We start from the raw sequence: 24164 nt of genomic DNA on the forward strand, positions 1-24164 counted from the left end.
GGAAGGAAGGAAGGAAGGAAGGAAGGAAGGAAGGAAGGAAGGAAGGAAGGAAGGAAGTTACCGAGGGAGCCTGGATAATTCCTGCAGTAGAGGTGTGCTATAAGTATGACCCTGCTTCCTGCTTCACTAGGTGTTCCCTCTCTCTCTTCTTTTCTTTCTCCCTCTCCCTCCCCCTCTTCTTTTCTTTCTCCCTCTCCCTCTCCTTATCGCCCCCCTCTCTTTCATTCACTTTTGCCATGATACATTGTGCCATGAGTCCATAACCAGAACACATGCTCAATCTTGTACTTCCAGATATTCACTTAGAAATAAATGCCTTTTGTTTATATATTAACTAGCATTACTATTTTGTTTTAGCAATAGAAACTGGCTGAGCCAGAGGGGACTCTCACTCTGGGTCTCTGTGCCCATCCTGAAGGAGGAAAGACTGCAAGGGAGACTCGCTAGGTCCCTTGCCAAACTGCAGCAGCACAGCCCTAGAGTGTTCTTTTACGGGAGAGCCACAGACCAATGGCTTCTTTCCACTCCACTTGAGAGCCGAGCTTTTGCTGCTGAGGTTTGAGCCACAGCCCCCATCACCCGCATTCTGGTAGCATCCCAGCTTCTGCTCTGCCCTCTGAGACTTCCTTCGCTATGAACAGAGCCTTGCTATCTCCCAGGCTCCCCAACCTGTGCAGCCTAAGCCTCCTGAGACCTCTGCCCCCAATGATGCCATAGCGGCTTCTGCCTCAGGGTCTTTGTTCCACTCCCCCGCTTTCCAAGAATGTTCTTTCCCCAGATGGTTGCAGGGCTGGCTCTCTGCCCTTCAGGTTTGAGGGTACATATTGCCTCATCAAGACCTTCCCTGAACTCCCTCTGCAGTCTAACCAGAATGGCTGCTTGCTTGGACGCCACTGTCACTTTACCTTTGTGTGTATATATATATATGTAATATATATATATATATTTTTTTTCCTGACGTTTACCACACTCTTGGCTATCTTTTTTTCACGCCTGTTTATGTGTATCTCAGCCTATTCAGGCTGCTGTAACAAACTGTCATAGATTAGTAGCCCATAAACAACAAAAATGTATTTCTCAGTGTTTTTATAGGCTGAGACATCCAAGATCAAGTTCCTGGCAGACTTGGTGTCTAGTGAGGGCTGTCTTGTGCATTGCCAATTGCTGATGTGTGTGTGTGTGTGCGTGTGAGAGTGTGTGTGTCCTTACTTGCACGGTAGAAAGAGGCACTCACCCCTCAGGACCTAATTACTTTCCAAGGGTCTTGCCCAAAATCATCACACGGAGAGATGGGATTTCAACGTAGGAACTTCAGGGAGGAGGGAGAACCTCACAAATATCTGTGCAGGGAACATTTGTGTCAGTTTCTAGCTCAGCCTGGACTTCATCCTTTGCTCTCTACCCCTGAGCTTGGAGCAGTGTCCGGCAGAAACACTCTGTGTATACACGGTGGGGTCACTTGAGCTCCTGTCTGCATGTGATTCAGAGCTGAAGAGTCATTAAACAAGCCTGCAAAGCTTTCAATGTATGGTCTCGCTGGATGCTTACAGCACATCTATCGGGAAGATATTGTGGGATCCCATCTGACAGACGAAGCTGCTGTACCACAGGGATAGTCCTGGAGAAGCTGCAGAGCTGGCGAGTAAGCTAAGCCATCGTGTGAGGACAGAACCCAGGGCGTCCGTCTCACTGATGCATGTTAAATGTAGCCTTGCTGAAAGCTCTTCCAAGGCTGCCTGTCCTACCTCCTTCCCCACAGAAATCCCTTTCGGGGACTTAGTCCTCTGTCCTCCATTTGAACACACAGCAACAATTGCAACCAGACCTTCCTAACACAGCTCTCAGCATGAGGAATGACTTTCTTCTCACAATGCTGGTCCCCTTTCTTGGCAACTGCCACCAACTGAAGCCATGGCAATTTATCACCTTGCAGGCAAAGAGAGATTTTGAACATTTGTCTGTGGCAGGCCCTATGCCTGCCATGTTCCTGTGCATGTCACCTCATGTAAAACAACATGGGTACTTTGTACCCATGGACCTTTAACAAATGTGGAAACTGAGGCACAGAGTAGATTGAGTAACACAGGGGGGGGGCTGCAGAGATGGCTCAGTGGTTAAGAGCACTGTCTGTTCTTCCAAAGGGCCCGGGTTCAATTCCTAGCACCCACATGGCAACTCACAACTGTCTGTAACGCCAATTCCAAGGGATCTGACATCTTTACACTAATGCACATAAAATTAAAAAAAGAGAAAAAAAAACACAGAGAGATTGAGTAACACAGGCTAGGAAGCTTCAGAAGCCATACCCTTTCTGTTTCATCACGGCTCACATCCTCCTCCTACCCAGAAACTCTTTAACTTTAGCTATGGTTTTTGGTGTTTTGTTTTGTTTTGTTTTGTTTTGTTTTGTTTTGTTTTGTTTTGTTTGAGACAGGGTCTCACTGTGTTTCTCTGGCTGTCCTGGAATGCACCATGTAAACCAAGCTGGCCTTGAACTCAGAGATCTATCTACCTAACTCTGCCTCCCAAGTGCTGGGATCAAAAGTGTGAGCTATGGCACCCAGTGAGGGTCTCATCTTAAATCCCAGCCCTCAGGAAGGCAGAGGAAGGTAGATCACTGTGACTTCGAGGCCAGCCTGGTCTACAGAGCAAGTCCAGGATAGCCAAGTATACACATGGAGACCAGACAGAGGGATGGAGGGGGTTCAGGAAGGTGGATGAAAGCCCATCTCTGATCCTGCCTGATCCTTGGAGACTGGACATTGAGGCTTGCTCTAAGACAACCTAAATGGCCTGAATGCCATCTTTACCCTAGAGGCTCCCTCACTCCCCTCTGCCTTAAGGCTGGCATTTCATACGTAGCTATTTTTCACATGGCTTTTTCCACCTGCTAGGTGGTGAGCCCTCTGAGCTGGAGGTTGCTGATCTCATTCCTCTCTGTATCCCCAAAGGGCCTGACAGTTAATGCTCAATGGATGTGAAACAAGTGAATGACCCACTCATGTGTCCTCAGCCTCAGGGAAGGACTTGACCTTAGGGTCTCACAGACTTGCCGCAGAGTATCCATGTGACACACAACGGTGATTCTCACACCTGCAATGCAGAGCCAAGAAGGCACGTACACTGTCTGCTCTCAAGCACGGTTTACTCAGTTTGAGGTGCCTGGTGGGGCTGCTTTGGGGAGATGGAGCCTGCATCTCTCCCCATACCTGCAGATGCTAAGGGGACAAAAGAAGCAGACAGAGGGAATGAGACTAGATACTTGTCAGGGGGATGGGAGATTTCAGCAGCTGGGATCCTGCTAGTTCCGTCCTGGCCTTGGACAGAACGCCACAGAACACTAGCTTGCCTGCCCCCAGTCTCTTTCGACTCCCAGCCATATCCATTCCTAGTGAAGACATGGGGAAAGACCCACATGGTCTTACATTGTTCAAAAGAAACACTAGTTACGGAGTAAATCAAATTAGATTTGAAGTAGAATGCCTGGGTTATGGGTTAGTGTTTCCCAGACTTGTATTGCCGGGATCCATAAAGGTTCAAAAATAAATGTGGTCACAAGGCTGGGTGTGGTGGCACACACCTTTAATGCCAACACTCTGTAGGCAGAGGCAGGCAGATCTCTGAGTTCAAGACCAGCCTGGTCTACAGTGTTGAGTTCTAGGACAGCCAGAGCTATACAGAGAAACCTGTCTTGAAAAACAAAATAATGGGGGCAGAGGGAGGGAGATACAGGGAAAAGGGAAGGAGAGTGGGATTGGGAGGAGAGGAGGAAGGGGGCTATGATTGGGATGTAAAGTGAATGAATAAATAAATAGGTATTTTTTTTTAAATGTAAAAAAAGGAAAACAAAGTAAATAAAATAAATTTAAAATGCAGGCACAAAATCAGAAACTTGCTGTTAAAATATTGCTAGCTATAGATGTAAACAAAACCACAAATCAGCATTCTTTTATTAAATTCCTTAAAAGAAGTGGCATTTTAACCAGCATGAGAAGGCAGCTGGCCGTACGTGGACAACCTTCTGTGTACAACAGCTAGCATTTATTAAGTACTCACTGTATGCTAGGCATCATTCTACGTATTTTACTGATATTCTTTCATTTTCCATATATGTACATGGCATTGTGTGCGTTTCTTCCCTTTCGCACACAGAGATTTTTCACTTGGACTAGCTGCTCCAGTTTATACCCTACTGTCAGGATCACTAAATGATATTTCTTGGGTAACTCACTGCTGGAGGAGCCAACATTTTTACGAACCTTAAATTTTCCACCTGAAGACAGAAACTAGAATGCGACCCTTCGGAGTAACTTATTCTGGACCCAGATGACAAACGGCTTCCTTTGAAGTTCTCTTTGATGTATGTGACCCATCAAGCTCCACTCCCAGAAAACTCGCATACTTGCAGCCTTTGTTGACAAATGCAATGCCCCCAAGCAAGTCAGAATCCAGCCAAAGCAAAAATGATTCCAACCTCCTTTGTGAGGCTTGGAAACTGAAGAAAAAGCTACTGCAATAGAAAAATCCTAGGCCTGTGGCCCCTTCTCCCTGCCTGTACTTTCAAAAGAACAACATCCCACTATCACTTTTCACGATGAACACAAACAAGATGGCTCCAGCCAACGGGCAGGGGATGTGGGGTTGAGTAAGGAGGTATGAATTAAATAAATTTCAAGAACCATTTTATTAAAATCTTAAACTCTTCCCTAATTTCTGGATTAAAGGCGACGTTCAGGGCCTTACACAGAAAGAGCTTCTAAAGGGCTCTGGGTGCTGTCTGTAGCCAGGGGTGGGGGGCATTCTTCAGAAGCCGTGAGCATGAGAGTGGGGTTGTGCACTTGCAAAGTCTCGCCAGGGACCAGACACCTCTTTCGGAGGAAGAGGCAAGTGGGAGATCATGTTTATTTTTTCAGTACTTACCAAAACAGCTCAAGGAGACCCAATGTCAGGGATATAAAAGATCATATTTCAGGAGACAGCGCTCTTGCATACAGAGGAAGAAGGAGCCAGATTCAAAGCAGAATGTGGTTTGTCCAGATCATCTTGGCCAATGTCATCTTTTCCAGTTGGCCATCTTTCTGTTTACGGAAAAGATGAAAACAGTCACAAATTCCTATAGTACATACATACTATGGAAAGGAAATGTCTAATCCCCTCCTACCCCTGAAGTGGGACAAGGGGAAAGTCATATGAGGTGGCATGTGTGTTAGAGAAGAATGTACAGAGGACAGATTTTGGCCTCTACTTCAGGTGAAAAGCTGAAGCTTCCTGTTTACCTGCTAGGCTGGGGAATGTAGGTCAGTGGTAGGTACGGCCCCGGGGTTCAACGTTCAGGGCAGCGAAAAGAAAAAACACTTCAGGTTCTAAGCTTGGATTTTCATGTGCTGGTGGAGGGGAAGAGGGAGGGCGGCACCATTTGTGTATTAGCTCTGTGATCTTAGGCAGCTGCCTTGTCCCCGAGCCTCAGTTTTCAAATCTGTTAAACAGTGCGTGTTTAACACGCTTCCTCCAGTGTTACACAGGAGGAAGCTGCGGCTCTGGCAGGTAACAAAGCTTGACCACTGTCAAACCATTGTGCATCTGACTGCCTAGCCTACGCTCTTTCCCTTAATCACACAACTTTCCATATGAGAGGCCACACGTTAACATGTAACCAGCCAGGCGTGTGTTGATTCCTTTGAGGTTATTATATACAACCTTCCAGATGGCGTGTTTGAAAGAAAGATCCTCCCACATCTACGTATGTGTGTGTGAGCACGTTCGTGTAAAACTACTAGCACCTCTATAGACCAACTGCTGTTATGGTCTGGATCTAATAAAGATACATAAAGAACAGGCTAAAGAGCTAGAGTGATGGGTCAACTGTGAAGAGCTCATATTGCCCTTCCAGAGGACCTGAATTGAATTCCCAGCCTCCATGGCAGGTGGCTCACAATCACCTGTAACTCCAGCTGCAGAGGGATCTCACACCTCTGGCCTCTTCAGGTGAGATGATGTGCACATTCTCGACCTAACTTAAAAATAAGGAAGGAAGGAAGGAAGGAAGGAAGGAAGGAAGGAAGGAAGGAAGGAAGGAAGGAAGGAAGGAAGGAAGGAAGGAAAGAAGAGGCTGGAGCCAGGTGTTTTCCCACAGAACTTGGGTTTTTACGTGGCGGCTCCCACCATGAAGCAGCCTGCACCTGGCACTAACTTGCCCTCCATGGAGAGACACTAGGTATCCTCCATAGAGACAAATGAGGCTTATTCTGAAGTCAAAACCTACCGCCCTGTCCCAGGAAGAAACTTTCACTAATCATGCCTTCCTTATTGATAGTTATTCTGAAGAAGTTTGGGGAAACCCATGGACTTTGAAGCTCCTGGTTCAGATCCACAGAGGTGTGTGTTCTGGGAGAGGTTGACCATGCATCCTGAAGAACTGACCTCCTGAAGGGTGAGGAGACAGTACCGGGGCCCTCCTGAACGGTCACTCCAGGAATACAGATGCATTTATTCAAAGACGGGAGAGATGCCAAAGAATACAAACCTTTTAAAGAAAAGTTTAAAAGCTTGATTCAGCAATTTAAAAGGCATAATTTTGGTGCAATGATTCCATTGTTAGAAACTTATGCTGAGGACGTGATCTACTGTAACAGTCACCAGGCCGGAGGCATAGCTACCCCAGAAGAAACTTACCAATTGTGCATGAGGTCCCCAGCTGGATGTCCAGCATGGTAAAAGGCAGAAAACTTACCTGACCCAAAAGTTGATGTGCAAAAAGAAGTAGTGCAAAATGCCAGCATGAACTGAAAGGCCTCAAAAAAAAAAGTGGCTTGGTGACAGCTGGTCCTGAACCCAAAGCCATGAGCAGGATGTCCCCAGGAAAGTGGAAATTCAGTGACTTAGGTAACTGCTTGTCATATAATGTTGATTAGTAAGAAGGCTACAGTACTGGAAACAGGGGAAGGTGTCTATGCTCTCGAGGCTGAAAATAGATGAAGGAAACCGTTACTTCCTGTGATAAATAAAATATTAAAAAAATTAAATACTGAAAGGAAATGTGTAGTAAAACATTAAGAAGAGGAGGGGCTGGGGAGATGGCTCCACGGTTAAGAGCACTGACTGCTCTTTCAGAGGACCTGGGTTCAATTCCCAGCACCCACACAGCAGCTCACAACTGTCTGTCATTCCAGGATCTGATACCTTCTCACAGACATACAGGCAGCTAAAAACGCATGAAATAAAAATGAATTATTTTTTTAATGAATGAATGTAGTTGATTATTATTTTGTAGTTTTGTCCTTATTATCCAAGTTTATTTAATAATTGCCAAGAGTTTATGTGCCTTCCGTCCTCAAATAGCTCTTTCTTTTGCTTGAATTAGTACGAGAATCCATAACCACCCTCCGTGCCCTGGACTCACCCTTCCCAGGCCACTTCTCATACACAGGCACATCCTTTTGGTGAGCCGATCGGTCTCTCTCTGGGCTCAGGGCAGACCTTGGCTACCTGTTGCCTCCTGACTGGGAAGTCCGGTTCGAGCTTACTCAGCATGTTCACCACACAGGCCAGAGCCTTTCAAGTCTGGTTTCCAAGCAAGTTCTTCCCTTTCCTGTGGATGCCCTTCCATCCCTCTGCCCACCCCTGTCCATGTATTCATGTGTGTGCATATGTGTGTGTGCCTGCATTCACGTCCTGTCAGGCTTAGCTTTTTACCGTACCAATTGAGCCATCTCCCAAGCCTCCCTCCCCCTCTTTTGATACCTAGAACATAATTACTTGACCTTTGGGGCCAAGCTCAGGAGTTAGTCCTCCTGGGAAACCTTACTCATCATTCCCAAGCCGGGCGACTGCTCTTTGCTGCCCTTCCTTAAGAAGCACATGCTTGCTCATCGCTCCATTTCGGCAAACACTATGAATGTCCCCACACCACATATTTCAGAGAAAGAAGTTTGACTCATTCATCTCACTGTGCCTGGTGCCTGGCATAGAGTCACTGTCTGATGACAAACAGACTGAACTGGACCACTGACCTAGAACCACGGTGGCATCAGGCAGCACTAGGGCGATGGTCTATAAGATGACAATGAACTGATCTTCAGGCCCCACATCAGGGCAAAAGGCAAAGCTGGTCTGTTAGGGAGGAGCTTCCACAGGGTTTGAGCATTGGAAAGGATAAGTGGTGGGGGCAGGGATCCCTTCGCAATGGGGTCCCCCAAACTCCCCCATCTAACCGATGTCAGGCACTGCCTCTCAGACCCTGGGAGATGGACAAGCTGGCCTCAGCCAGGCCAAGGCTGCAGTGCATTTGGCTGTGCTTCCTGCTGGAGCCCCTCTGATGCTGCTGTGGGCCTGGCAGGTGTCCATGTCAGCTGCACTCCCAAGCTCAGATCTGCAATTTGAACCTACAGCCTTGCACACAGAGAAGCCGATGTTAAGAGTAGAACCAATTGCTCATAAAACGCAGTGGGGCGCTTGGCTCCACAACACTCATTAGCATCTTAAGTTCACATAAATATATATGAGGCTAGTGTGGTACCCCTGGGAGTCCCGGAGGCCCTCATAGCCAAAGAGAACATCCTTCACTTTGTACCTCCCCCTGGACCTCCGGAGTCAGCTGTGTCCGGGGAGCTCCATTGCTGTAAGGATGTTCCCCATCGGGAGCCTAGCGGCTCATCTTCAGAGTGCAAAAATTAGACACGTGGTCTTTGGGGGTGCAGAGTTCCATGCTTTCCTTGTGGTGGACCCTCGTATTAAAGATCTCTGAAGGCCGGGGGTGCCCCATTACAATCTCATATGTTTGATCCCAAAGGATGCGCGGACACAGCATCGTACATAGATTCTGTACAGCCCAGGGGAAGCAGGAGCAGGAGTGGAGCAGGGCTGGGGTGAGAGGCTTGGGAGATGAGGAGACCCAGGACTTTATGTTCTTAAAAGACTCCTGGTCTAATGGGATTTGCAAATCAGAAAGGAATACAATGCTAAAAGGTATAGCTCAGTCAGTGTCAACATCTGAGAATTGTACGTGGGAACACAATTAGCAGTTCAGAAACCTTGTAAATTTCACAGAGATGGGGTGGGACTGGAAGGAAGTGCCACTTGATCTGAGCTCATCCCGGAGGGCTCCGTGGAAGGAGAGAGCTTGGAAAGAAAGGAAGAGAGTGGATTTGGGAAGGTACTAACAGATGGCTTGCTTAACTTACCTGCCTTGTCAGGACACCCAGGGCAGCTGAGTGACAAGGAGAAAACAGCCGTCCGCCCCCAAGTTCCAGATCCCAACATTCCTACATCTAAGCTAAGCAGCTCTACCGGCACTCTGATTTCCATGTGTGGAAAGAAAGGGTCTCAGAGAAAACTCCTAAATGAAGCCACTCGGATCCACTGTAGACGGAGAGGGTCCGTCTGATGTCTGTTACTGGGTGCTGTCTAGTGAAGGGGGTGGGGCAAAGAAATGAGTGATGGGGCGGATTTTCAGCTCAACTGTTTTTTGGATCTGATGACGCCGAAGGAAACGTTTTCCCAAATCCTGATTTCGCTGCTGATCTCAGCATGTTGGCAGCCTGCGGTGAGTTTAAAAGAGGACTTTCTAGGGCTGGGGAGATGGCTCAGCAGTTCAAATCACGCACTGCCTTCAGGGAGTTCAGATCCCAGCACTCACGTTGTGCACAACTCCCTTTAACCCCAGCTCCAGGGAATCTGATGCCTTCTGGATTCTGCGAGCCCAGGCACACATACGTGTGGAAACACTCATGTACACAGAATTTAAAAATAAGATAAACTGTAGATACAAAGGGACCTTCTGCTTTCAGAGCACTGTGCTGCCAAAAGCAAAGGGGTAAAAAAGACCTCAGAGAATGCTCTGTAGGATTTTTTTTTTTTTTTTTTTTTGAGAGAGAGAACCGGGGATAATGGCACCTACTTTTAAATAGCACTTGGAAGGCAGAGTCAGGCTGATCTCTTTCGGACCACCTAGGATTACTTGGCTAAACCCTGTCTCAAAAAATTAATGAATGAATGGATTAAAACTTTAAAATATTATTGACGAGGGTCGGCGAAATAGTGAAGCGGGCGGAGGTGTGCCTCCAAGCCTGACAACCTGAGCTCAATCCCCAGGACCTCACGGTGGAAGGAGAGGACCAACTCCTGCAGGTTGTCCCCTGGCCTGTGTATGTACGATGGCATACAATTATGCAGGCACACACACATATATGCACAATAAGTAAATGTGATTTTTTTTTTCATTTTTAAAAAGATTGTTCATGGGACTGGAGAGGCCACTCAGTGGTCAGGAGCACAGGCTGCTCTTCCAGAGGGCTCACGTAGCAGTTAACAACTCTAACGCCTATTCCAGGGATGTGGCACTCTCTTCTCGCCTCCTCAGACATTGCCAGCACGTGGTGCACAGACTTACACACATGCAAAGCACCCATGTACATAAAATAAAAATAAGTAAATTACAGGCTGGAAGGACAGCTCAGTGGGTAAGACTCCATGCTGCTCTTGCAAAGGACCTAGATTCGATTCCCAGCGCCTATATTGTGGCTCACAACTCCAGTCCCCTATTCTGACTTCCATAGGCACTAGGAATATCTGTGGTGCACATACATACATACATACATACATACATACATACATACATACATACATGGAAAATACTCTTCCACGTAAAACAATTAAATAAACAAATTGAAAATTTTTTAAATTAAGTAATTTTTAAAAATTTAAAAAATACTATCAATGACAGTAGCTATCACTTACTGAGTACTTCCTGTGTGCCAAGTTGTGTGCTAAATGCCCTATGCTCATTACTCCCAAAGTACTTAGCACTAAGCCTGGCACACTGGAATGTGAGTTGTAATGATCACTACCCTTGGACACAAGAGGTCCACAGCAGCTGTGAACACAGGTCTTACTTTGAGCAGATAATGAAAACCCTGCCATTGCATGTCTCAAAGTCAGGCAGACCTGCAGGCAGGAAAGCAGCTCTCATTCAGGCTGGGCAGTCTTACTGACCTGTCCTCCCACACTGGGGAAAGGTCACTGGCTTCTGAGTGCAAACACAGCCTGCTCTTGCCCTGTTTAAACAAGGCCAAGAGGCAGGCAGGCAGGCTGTGGTTGAGGAGGAAGGAAGCAGGCTATTTGGGATTCCTCACAGACTCTGGGCTATTGAAGCTGTCAGGCTGATACACAAGTTCTGTCAGGCTCATAGCTCTTGGCATTCTGGCTGCCTCCCCTTGATGACCATTTATAGTCAACCCCACTGAAGAGAGCAGAACCCTGGCATTGGGCAAAGAGATGAAGTTGGAGAAGAGGCACCTGGTGCCTGCAGAGGCGGGCAGTAACTACAAAAAACCCTCCTTCTATCCAAAAACCTATTTTGCGAAATGTGGGCCCAGCTGCTCCCCCTTCAGGCTTGAAGGGCGAGAACAAACCACTTGCCTACTTTCCGTTTTCACACAAGGAGGCACATCCAGCCTGGCATGGCCTGGCCTGGCCTGGCCTGTTGGTTTTGCCGCACTCAGGGTCCAAATCATGACAGAAAGTTGGAAAGTGGAACAAAAGGAAGAGTCGTGCTTACAAATAATATTAACATATATTGATTATACATAATAATGGGTTTCACTGTGGCATTTTCTGACATGTACACAATGCATTTTCATCATATCAATCCCTCTTTTCCTCTTCCCACTAGTCACTTTCCTCTTCTTCATTAACCTTTCTTCTAGTGTGTGTGTGTGTGTGTGTGTGTGTGTGTGTGTGTGTGTGTGTGGTTTGAATGAGAACAGCCCCATAGGCTCATATACTTGAATGTTTGGTTCCAGTTATCAGAATTGTTTGGAAAGGATTAGGAGGTGTGTCCTTCAGGGAGTAGGTGTGGCCTTGTTGGAGGAGGTGTTTCACTAGAAATGGGCTTTGCTTGTTCAAAAGCCCAAGTCAAGCCCAGTTTCTCTCTCTTTCTGCCTGCAACTTTCAGATGATAATAGAGCTGTCAGCGACTGCTCCGGCCCCACAGCTGCCTGCTTGCTGCCATAGTTCCCAATATGGACTAACCCCTGAAACTGTAAGAAGACCGCACTAATTATGCTTTCTCCTTTAAGCGGCCTTGCTCACCGTGTCTCCTCACAGCAGTAGAACAGGAACTAAGACAGTTGCTTAGCTTATAAGTGAGGGCTCATTTACCGAAGCTCGGGCACTTTACCAGTGGCTACAGCACTGAAGAAAATACCTCGCCTTCCCTTCATCTATCATTAACTGTGTAGAAATCCTCGGTGGGGAAGCAGGACCCCGTGAGCTCTTCATTCTTCCACAATAGCACATTAGGGAGCCCAGTCTTGTTTAGATCTTGCACAAGTAATCAAAGCCACTGTCAGTTCAAGAGTGCAGTAGCCACATCCTGTCTGGAAGTCATCATTCTATTCCACATGCCCCACCTTCTTTCAGCTCTTCCATTCTTTCTGCCGCTTCTTCCACAAGCCTTGGAGAAAGATGATGTTGATGTCCCATTTGTGGCTCAGTGATTACTGATTCCTCACGCTGGTCAGTTACAGGCCTCTGCGGTGACCACTGCAAGAAGCTTCCCTGGGCAAACCCAACAGCAGTGCTATTCTACAGGCAGGAATGTGGTTCTTCAGCAGAAAGTGTGAGGGATAGATGTGGCTCAGGGGTTAAAATCCCTAGCTGCTCTTGCAGAGGACCCCAGTTCTATTCCCAACACCCACATGATAGTTTACAACCACCTGTAACCTAGTTCCCCCGGAATCTGATGCCCTCTTCTAATCTTTGAGGCAACAAGCATTCACATGGTACACATATGTACATGTAGGCAAAATACTCACACATGACAGAAGGAAGGAAGGAAGGAAGGAAGGAAGGAAGGAAGGAAGGAAGGAAGGAAGGAAGGAAGGAGAGAGGGAGGGAGGGGGAGGGAGGGAGGAAGGAAAGGAAGAAAGGAAGGAAGAGAAGGAGGGAGGGAGGAAGGAAGGGAGGGAGGGAGGGAGGGAGGAAGGGAGAGAGATACAGAGAGAGAAAGAAAAAGAGAGAGAGAAAGAAAGAAAGAAAGAAAGAAAGAAAGAAAGAAAGAAAGAAAGAAAGAAAGAAAGAAAGAAAGGAGGGAGGGAGGGAGGGAGGGAAGAAGAAGAAAGAAAGAAAGAAAGAAAGAAAGAGAGAGAGAAAGAAAATCTAAAGGAGGAGGAGGACGTTTGATGGGCACATCATGCCCATTTAGTAAAACAACAGCAATTCCTTCCCCCACTGACCTGTGACAAGGCCAGAAGTTCTATCAGAATCTTGCCGTGTAGCAAATATACATTAAGTTTTGTGGTAAGGAATTCGGACGTTATGGCCCTTAATTGCTTTCCATTTTCTCCTTAAGTGTAATTCAAGACCCTTTTATGCATACAGAAAGTAGTACACCTTTAGCAGAGTCTGGAAAGGAGAAAGACAGCTAGGCAGTGTTAACAGTCTGGGGTGGTCATTAGCTGGTCGCGTGTTCTACCCTTTGCATCTCCTCCATTTCCATGGATTTGAGAGCACCAGGCTGTGTGGGTCCTAAGTAACCTGTGCTCTTGCTTCTTAGAACGACAAAGATTAAGGGGAGAGTTTTTAAATCCCTGAAGAACTAGGGTTGAGTAAAAAGAGCAAAGGGAAACTGGGTGGTGAGGCACATGCCCGTAATTCCAGCAGTTGGCGTTTAGGGATGGATGCATGAGGTCAGAGTGAGGTCAGCCTAGCTATCCAGCTCCATACTGGGGATGGCACAGTGGGAGAGTGCTTGCTGACCATCTAATAAAGACCCCCAGCACTGAAATCAAATCAAATCAAATCAAATCACTGTTGGGAAAAGAAACAAACGTTCCACAAAAGTAGATGTGCAGATTTCTTTTATTTATTTCTTTCTATCACTTCATTTTATTATTTTTTTTATTTTTACTTATTTATTTTGGTTTTTTGAGACAGGTTTTCTCTTTGTAGCTCTGGCTGTCCTGGGATTTGCTCTGTAGAACACGATGGTCTTGAACTCAGAGATCCTTTTGCCTCTGCCTCCTGATTGCTGGGATTAAAAGTATGTGCCGCCAACACCAGACTAGTCCTATAGATTTCTAACAAGTTTGGAAACATCAAATAATACTACTAAGCATAGGAAGGCTTGCTGGCTGCTGTTGCCCCAGGGAATCAGAACTTCGGGATTGTCACCGCGGACACTACTGTGGACCTCTGTGCACCTGCTAGAATACAGAATACCAGTTAGGTGTTTGCTAATCATGAGAAGAGCATCTAGGATTGGGGTGAAGGATAGCCAAGGGCAAGAATGGGTAAAGTACCAGACACTGGGTTTATAAACATTAAGGGGCTTTATACAAATCTTTTATAAAGCGGAGAAGTTAGGTCAGTTTTATTCTGATTTTACAAGTGAAAAAACAAGGATCTGAGAGATAAGTGACCTGCTCAGGGTTTCAGAGTTATTATATAAAGAGCTGGGCTTCAGACTTCTAGCTGTTTTTAGCAGCCTGTTTAAACCAAGGTTAGGTCCTTGCTTAGAGCATTGTCCTCCTGGAAGATGCCATGTCCTCAGGAGGCTGGTGACAGAGCAGAAGTTGCTCTAGGGGTTTTGGGTTTTAGTTTTAGGTCCTCTCATCAAGCTAATAAAAAATAGGAAAGCTGTCTCTTTTTTAAGAGGTGTCAGTTTTTGATAGCACACCCTGTCTCATGCACAGCATTGAGTGATGCTGTCAACATCACAATTCTATAGTTGCTTTTTCTAGAACTTGGCAGCGATCACTACCCTTCTGTTATGACATCCTTTCTTCCTCAGCCAAATGATAATATACTCTTGTCGCAAAATTTCCTGGTTGAGACTGGAAAGATGGCTCAGTGGTTGAGAGCACTGGCTGTTCTTCCAGTGGACCTGGGTTCAATTCCCAGCACCTACATGGCAGCTCTGTAACTTCAGTTCCAGGGGATCCAACACCCTTATACAGACATATATGCAGGGAAAACACCAATGCACATAAAATAAAAATAAATAAAGGATTAAAAAATAATTCCCAGAGCTGTAGAGATGGCTCAGAGGTTAAGAGCACTGGCTGCTCTTCCCAGAGGTCCTGAGATCAGTTCCCAGCAACCACATGGTGACTCATAACCATCTATAATGGTTATGATCTGGTGCCTTCTTCTGGCATGCAGATGTACATGCAGACAGACATTGTATTCATAATAAATAAATAAATATTTAAAAAAAATAATAATTCCCAGCTGGGCATGGCAGCACACACCTATGATCCAGCAGTTGGGGAGGCAGAGGCAGGCAGACCTTTGTGAGGTTGATGTGAGTCTGTGAGTTTGAGGCCAGCATAGCCTACAGAGTGAGTTCCAGGACAGCCAAGGCTACAAAGAGAAACCCTGTCTTGAAAACCACAACAAATCCCTGGTTGGCTTCAAGTCCGAGGAACATGTGGTTACTTTTACTAACTTTTAAAGGAGTTTATTATCACCTTTTAAAAGCCCCTTGTTGCAAGTATGACTTCATTTAGTCATCCAAATTTATTTTGCAGTTCTTATATTACATAGCTGACACTGTGTTCAATCCTGGGGACAGAAAAATACTCAAAGTTGTCTCTTCTCAGACGAGGCAAAGGTCCAAGCAAGAGTGATGTGATGTGCCTCAAAGCGTCACAGTGCTTCATGGGCTGTGTTCAGATGTACTCTTAGCTAGATCAGCTTTTTGATCACAGCAAATCAGTGAGTTACGACTAATTTTAATGCCTTCATTAAGATATTGAAACCTGGGAGGGTCAGTTGAGGGTGGTGAATGAACAAACAAGTAAAATAGTCCAGATGATTTAAGTATCTGTCTCAGTTACACACACACACAAGCACAAAATTTTGAGATAGAATCTCACTTATTCCTGTGGGCCTTGACCTCAATATGTAGCTGTGAGTGACCTTGAACTCTGACTACTGCTGCTTCCAGCTCCCGAGTATAAGCCTCTGAGCTTGGCTATGCTAGATATCAAACCCAGGCCTTCATACACACTAGGCAAGTTCCCTGACACTCGACCACCTCCACCCCCAGATCAAGCATAACTTCAAATTGGTACGTTAGTATTTATTTGCCTAGAATTATCAGAGCAGACACTGAAAACATGGCGGAATGTGCTGCCACTTCAATGTGGCAATGGCAAAGAAACAACAGATTTGGATTTTCTTGTTAGAAAACTTTTGGACAATATTGTCATTTCTCCATTTGGCAGAAGAATTCTAGATGCTGTACAGTGTGACTGAAGTGGCTTTACTGAAAAAAATAGTCTGACATAAAGATACAAAAATTAAGCATAAATGCCCTGATCCCTTTTTGCTATTGGTCTCAGAACTTATCAGCCAGCCAGCTGGCCCTCCCAGCTTCACTCGGAACTGATTGTGATCCTCCACTAAGACCTTATGACCTAACCTTGGAGACACATGATGCTGCAGTGGGATTCCCCGCCCCTCCTCCCACTTCTTTCACACACACAGCAAGCTGTCAGTCCCCAGCGGCCAGTAGGGACCCTTTGCGTTGCTATGTGTCATCCAGGGCTTTAGTAAAACTACAGGTTTGGATTCAGCAGAATCCGGGTGGGACTGGAGGTGCCGCCCACTCGCTCCCAGATGCTGGTGCTACGGGGCCCACACCTGAAGCAGCAAGCTGTAGGTGATAACCACAGAGCATCTCTCCCACTCGCTTCCTTTCCCCTAGTTCCTGCGTCTCCTGCTCAGGCCACGCTTCCTTCTTCCCTAGCTGTCTAGACCCAGGCTCGGCCTCCTCATAGGTCTCCCCTGTGCACCTCTCTTTTCCCACTCCATCCTACGTGTGTGTGCTAAATGAAACTTCCTAAATTATATTTTTTACAATGTTTCCCACCTTACCCCACCCCACCCCCTCACAAATACACTCTGAGGGAGTATTGCTGACTAGCAAGCTGGACTGAAATCCCTGCACCTGTGGATAAGATGCTGTCAGGCTGGGCTAGGGCTTTCCGGCAGGAACTTGCTCTATTCCCACTGGCTTGTCCCGCCCTTCATCTGGGTTGCTGCTTTGCCTTTGGGAACTTTATGACCATTTTTCATCTCACTGGCACCCCTTCCTGCTTCTAACTGTACCTCCGACCTCCTGTTCTGTGTTCAAACTTTCTCCCTTCTCCTGAGCACTGGCACTACTCTCCGCAGCTATCTGGAAAGTTCCAAAGCTCTCTGCCTAAATGCGGTTTCTTATGTAGACTTTTGTCCTCCCTGTGGACTCGTAAGCTACTTCCTCTCACTCAATAAAGCCCACAGCACCTCTGCAGTGCCTGCTCCCAGCAAGCTTTCAATTAATCCATCCCAGGTGCCTGAGAAACTATTCCCCAGAATCTCTTAATGGCTTTACGTTCTATTTACATTACTTATCTTCCTGTTTGTGGATGTGTTTTAAATCACCCCAAAGCCTTTTGGGGAGTCACTGAACTATAAATCAACAATCAGCTGTAAGAGTGGACGCTTGGGAGATGTTTGTTGAATGAATACATGAATGCCTTCAAGACGGTGTGAAGAGCAGGCTGTTGTTTGGTCTTCTCACTCTTCCCTGCCTCTGGCCATTTTGCTCATCTTTTTCCTCTATGTGATTTTTCCCGAAACTTCTTTGGAATCCTGCTCAGTTTTAGGGTGAGCCCCAGCTCCTCTGGAGATTTCCTCTTGGGTAGAGCTATTCCATGGCATCTAATGACATTTGGATTAACATCATCCCACTGAAGTGTGAGCTTCTCCATGGCAGGGGCCATATTCTTTGACTCACAATTTAACAGCACGATGGCCCCCTATCCTGGCTCCATAGCCACATACTCTACACAGCTTTGTGAATCTCCAGGTGCCCAAACGGCCGCATGGCCCAGGACTTGAGCTTACAAATATCCTCACACCTGCAGGGAGAGTGAGGCACAGACAGCTGGAACCCACTTCTAGCAAGATTAAAGCCAAGAGTTTACGTGCAGAACAGATTTCCAGGTGATGTTGCCACTGAAAACTGCTTGGAAGACAGCTGCTCTAGGGGATAAGATCCAGCCATTCTATACACAAAAGAAAAGATAGCAAGAAAGAAAAATAAATCAGCGAGTCTCATGTGCAGGCTGGCAAGCCTGGCACATGGCAAAGGTTTGATAAATATTTAATGGTTTAAATTACTTGTTGCACCTGTCTTAGAGCCCCCTCCCCAGATGGTAGGTAGTTTGTGACTGGAGATTAAGGTTTGAGTGTGCTTCTTCGGATGGCAGGGGGAGAGCCCAGGGGACAGCCTTTCACCTAAACTCAGTAACTGCCTCCTCTGACCTCTGGGTGGTGTTGCTGGCTGAGGAAATCCTAGGAAATTTAACCCTGATCATTTCAGAGAGTAAACAGGAAAGCATCAGAGGAGGAAGACGAAGGTTCAAAAAAAAAAAAAAAAAGACAGCAAGCAGGACCAGGGCGCTCCACCCATCTTAGGAAATCAGTAAGTCAGGGTCTCATCTCTGGCACGAACCATGCAGAACCATTCCACAGGATTCGACCTCTGCTCCCAGGAATCTCCAGTTACATAGCTGCTGTGCGCTGTGATTTTCTCTCGAAATACACCGTGGTCATGTGGGCTGGCCTCAGGGAAGGCACAGAAAGTGAAGCAAAGACGCTCAGCAAAACTCGCTTCCTCATCAATAATTTACCTTTGTGAGAAAGGCGTTAAATTCATAGGGTACAGTTGGATTATTGCAATAAATTATTAGCACCAATTTCTACCTTTAGGTTCTTCAAGTGTTTAGAAAGAATGCATAATTATAATAACAAGGTGCAAAAGTGTTCCATTTGTAAAAATAAGTTCATCCCCCCATCAGGAGGGGGGGGAATGAAGTCTGGTAGCTATGAAAAAAGACTGGTAAGTTCATCTTTTCCCCTGTGGCGCTAGATACCAAAGAACAGATTTGAAAGCGACCATCATCAACAGACTGAGTGGATTGGCAAAGTCTTACAGAAGACTCCTCTGCTGCCTTGCAGACTCAGATTATCACAGCTGCCCTCTGAAATCACCCTCCTGTGTGTTCCCTGCACACCTGGGCATCTCACCACCATCTTGGCAAACACTTACTTCACCACCTTGTAACTGTCAGTCACTAGAGCCCTATTCTGTTAAGCGTGAGAAAATTACCTCCAGATCGAAGCTGCAAAGAAAAGCCAACAGAAACTAAAACTGCCATAGCAAACCAACTTGATGCGTCTGTGGACTCCATCCCCACGAGAGACTTGTTCTCAGCCAGCTGTGAAGCTTGTGGAGATGCTTCCCATGCCTACCTGGAGGAGGCCATCATTGGCTCCTGTAGCCCAGTGATCCACATCGACCCTTCTCAACCGCCACCGCTCTGTTCCCAGCCCCCTCTTGGTGTCAGGTGCAAGCTCCCTTCTTGGTGGTCTGTAGTTCAGTTTTTGTGATGGCCTCAAAAGGCTCTCATACTGTTCTTTGGTAATTTGGTATGCACACATTCTGGAGGACCCACAGACTCACACCTCTGCAGGTAAAGATATAATTCCCAAGGAGAATGAGTTTTGGGAAGATCATCCAGAAACTGTTTTTATCATTTATTTTAATAGCACACGTGCATATCCAGAATGTAAACACATTCATTTCTTTAATGTTTTGACAGATCTGGAGTCTTCCCTACCTTTTCCAAATGTCTTAGAATTAAGCTTGCATCCAACTACTTTACTAACTTCCTCGGACTGTCTTTTATTTGTATCTCAGCACTGCACAGAATGTCTGGCTAAAAGGAAGCTCCATGAATTATCCAAGGACCTTCCAGTGGTCACCACTAATATTCACTATTCCCTAGTGCCGCACAGGACAAAGCCATTCATGAGTAATCTTTGTTAATGCTGATGCTACCTCTGAATTGCTAACACTATGTAGTAACCCACCCCAGGGTAGGAGGGGAGAAGTCACTTGCCTGGAAGGAAGAAAGCCGATTTCAAAACCAGATCTGCCTCATACCAAATCCCCTGTGCTTCAGAGAGCAAAATATGAGAGCAACAATTGAATTTAGGGGCTGTAAATATCTGTGCTGGCTCCTGGCTTTGTGATTTACTGCAAAATTAAAGCTGTTCACCCAACAGCAAGATGCGCATGAGAAATTATATGAGGAGTTTCTTGTTAAAGAAGGCAGTGAAGCCTCAGCAAGAGATCGGTCCACCAAGGGTTGCGACACCTTCAGATCAAGCCAGAATTATCTGGGCCAGGTCTAGTGTCTAGAAGTAGAAAGCTACATATAAGTCTTCCATAGTCACCTTTAATTCAGAAACTAGGAAAGCTCAAGCAGATAGATTATGAGATCCAATCCCAAAATAATTTTTTTACAGGCTGAAGCAGACCCAGACTAATGCTACCTGCTTTTTCTCATATATCAACATAAGAGGTGCAGGCTTCTGAAAGTAAAAACCAGTCTACGACCATACCACCCTGAACACACCCAATCTTGGCTGATCTTGGAAGCTAAGAAGGTTCAGGCCTGGTTAGTACTTGGGTGAGAGACCGCCTGGAAACACCAGGTGTGGTTGACTTTTTAAAAAAGAAGAAGGAGACAGAAGAAAAAAAGGGAGAGAAAGAGAGAGAGAGAGAAAGGAAAGAAAGAAAGAGAGAAAGAAAGAAAGAAAGAAAGAGAAAGGAAAGAAAGGAAGAAAGAAAGAAGGCCAGAAGACATTAGAAGAGGTGTTAAGGAAGGGAGATACAAATGACATGAAAGTAGAAAGGGGGCTATTTGAGCAGAGGAAACAGAAAGAAGTGGGTGGAAGGACTGGAAGAGGGCAGTGAGCGAGGAGGGTAAATAAAGAGCAAAGTACAATGAAATATATGGATGAAAATGACAGAATGAACCCTATTACTCTGTATGCTTAGAAAGACAATGTTTTGTAAAGGCATGCATATGGTAGTGCTGAGCATGTAGCTCAATGGCAGAGCAGGCACCTAGCCTGTAAGGGACTCCTGAATTCAATCCCCACTAATACATACATACACGCATGCATGCATGCATTCATACACATGTAAACCTTCTGCGTGCACAAAGCCTAAATTCCCTACCATAGTTATTGCTCTTGAGCATGCTTCTAAGAGAGAAGCATTTTATCAAGATTGCAGCATTATATTATCTAGGCACGCTGAATGTTAGCTAGCTAACTCATTAAAAGGGATTGCTCTCTCTGATTGATGAGACAGCAGGCTATAATTGGAAGGACACTTAGAGGCTGAGAAGCAATACGTGACTTGCCTGCAATCCCAGGGTGGCCCAGGGGCTGACGTGAGAGCCCTACTCTAACCCTGCAGTCTGTGGCACATTCCATTCCATTCTCTTCCTGTCCTGCCAAAGGCTGGCTGGACATCAGTACTTGAAGCAGCAGTGTTCTTTGAATGCAGACTGAGTGATCTATGGGAAAGACAAAGAGACCAAACCTGGGAATTTTGTACAAAAGGGGCCACAAAGGAAGAAGCAGAGACTTGGGCATCTAAGAAAGTGCCTACATCAAGGGTGGTGGAGCATTACTGCAGAATCTCAGAAGGAAATGCCCCTCCCCCTCCTCCACCACATAGGGTAACAGAATACTCTGAACTCAAAGTATAAAGACCAAATGATCAAATCAGGTATGGTGGCACATATCTGTAACACCAGTACTTGAGAGGCTGAGGCAAAGGGATATTAAGCCTGGGCTACATAGTTAAGAGTTCAAGGCTAGGCGCTGGAGAGATGGCTCAAGCAGTTAAAAGCACTGACTGCTCTTCCAGAGTTCCTGAGTTCAATTCCCAGCAACCACATGTTGGCTCACATGTGGTTCTGATTTCTGTAATGGGATCTGATTTCCTTTTCCGGTGTGTGTGAAGACAGAACATGCACATATATTAGAGAGGGAGCAAAGTTCAAGACCAGCTGTGCTACAGAGTGAGATTCTTTCTCAGAAAACCAATGAAGAGAGAGATGGCTCAGTGGATAAAGTTGCTTGCCATCAAACCTGCTGATCTGTGTTTGACCACTGGGATCCACATAGTGGAAGGAAAGAATGGATGGACTCCCTGAAGTGTATTATAAGAAACACAGCTTTGGCAGTTAAACACCATCATTTCTGAAAAAAAGAAATACTACTGGCTCAAAAAGTTAGTCTTCTCAGTGGAGGAAATAACCACAGACAGATGTGAATGCCAGGGAGCCATGCTGGAGGCCAGCTCTCACACCACTGGGAAAGATCAGGACTTGACTTTAAGACCAGCAGACCTGGAAAGACAGGATTCTAGCTCTGTCACTTCTAAGCTGTGGAAAACTAAACGTCTCCCAGCCTATTTCTCCATTGTTAGGACAATAATGACTTCCAACTAAATGGCTGTAAAGGACTCAATGAGAAAATAGACTTGGCATGTCACAAATAGTTGTCACCAGGTAAATACCCTTTCCCTCCTCCAAGCTTGTCTCACCTGTCACTAGTCCCATCTGCAGCGGTTGCTGTACCCTTCCTTGGATAGGGACAATGCAGAAATCTAGAATGTCAGTCAGAAAGGACTTAAATATCAGTTCATCTAATACCCAACAAGCTTTTAACCATTGGGTCTTTTTCTGTTATTTCTTTCCAAAATCCTCATATTTTAAGATACTTTTGACCACCAAACAAGTTATGGTAATTACATACACATCTCCCGTTCTCTCCATTAAACCATCTGTCACTGCCCATCAAAGGTTCATATTAGTGATCTCCATCCCTTGTGATCCTTCTAGTGAAAAATAAAGTGATTGTTTTAGAGAACCAGAAGGTGAAAAGATTTATTCATCCATATGGATTAGTTTGTAATAGAACCGGGGCTCCAACCTGGAAATTACCCTCCCCCCATTCCAAAGCAATTAATCAATTCCTTAATTCTAAGGGGCCACCATACCTATTTGTTATATGGTCATGATCTGTCACATGTTTTATGTATTTGACATAAGAGATGTAAAGTCCCTTCTCATCTAACATTGTAAATCTCAATAACAAAACAACATAAACAACAAAAAAACGAACCAAACAAACAAAAAACTATCTACCTTCTCAGGCTCTGTTTTCAAGGGTCTGCACAAATGGGCTTAACCTCCAAACATATTAATCTGGGCCTTTAAATACCATAATACAGGCCTATTTGGCCTCCATGTAAGGTTCTCCCAGCAGCCAATATAGTTATTGATCTGAATTTAGGATGGCAGTAAAGTCTGTGTCTTCAGATTGGCTGGAACACACTCCTATCATGAGGGGAAAAAAATCAGCTTCTCACTGACTCATAGAAGTGCCGTGAGGATGGGATGTAAATATGCCATCCTGGGGAACCCTGCTTTGCAGAGGAGAGTTGGAGGGCTTGTTTTAGCGTAGATCCTGCTTTGGTTGAGAAACGGAAGGCTCCTTGTTCATCTTGGGCTGGCTGTCAGCTTCAGGCTTGGGTGGGAAGGTCAGCATTGTGATAGGTATCTAACCCCATTGCTTCTCCAAAAGGGTCAGGAAAGAATCAAATAAAGAAAAAAAGCCCAAGATTTAAAGCAAAATTTCACAGCCTGTATATGCAAAGTATTGGTGTTTAGTGGGCACGTTAAGTGGGCTAATTATTTAAAAGCCAATACTTTGTAAGTAGTTTTATGCTGTTTTTCCTTGTGTATGTGTGAGGTACCCCATTCAGTTCACAGTAGAATTTCTCACAAATGCTCCAGCCTGCCTTAGCTTTATTAAATCTCTTTATTAAAGAGATTTTGTATTTCCATTCATGGCTCAAATATTAAGTGAGAGAGATAAATTACTAGGGGTGGATACAGTCCTGGCAACAGGGCTCAGAGATGCTGATAGGAAAGAAAGGGAAGTTCAGAGGAAAAGATCAGATAGAAGTTTCAGTTGGGCCCTATCCCACAGAGACACATCTCAAACTCTGATTTGCTCCAACCCTGCAGGCTGTTTGTGCCCGGGGAAAGGAGAGTTCAGTGTTCCAGATGACTGGCAAACTTGAATGTCATTGCTCACTGCCATGTGAGCCCTGAAACCTTGGGAGCTCCATGGAAGGCAGTCCAGAGTGATGCTTTAATGTCAATTACACTTAATGTCACCATTCTGAATTCTCTCCGCTTGTTTCATAGCAAGAAATTATGATTCCTAGAAAAAAAAAAAAA

The 24164-nt window shown here is 45.6% G+C and overlaps 1 protein-coding gene and 1 pseudogene across 1 annotated transcript in view; both read left to right on the plus strand.

Moving 5' to 3' along the window:
- Clmp (CXADR like membrane protein) overlaps positions 1-24164 on the plus strand; it is a 99791-nt gene that overhangs the window by 15183 nt on the left and 60444 nt on the right. The gene's annotated exons all lie outside the window — the stretch shown is intronic.
- On the plus strand, positions 20444-20562 carry LOC129687845 (5S ribosomal RNA; annotated as a pseudogene).

This window comes from Psammomys obesus, unplaced genomic scaffold, assembly GCF_907164565.1.
Source record: "Psammomys obesus unplaced genomic scaffold, mPsaObe1.curated_primary_1811, whole genome shotgun sequence".
Lineage (NCBI taxonomy): Eukaryota > Metazoa > Chordata > Mammalia > Rodentia > Muridae > Psammomys > Psammomys obesus.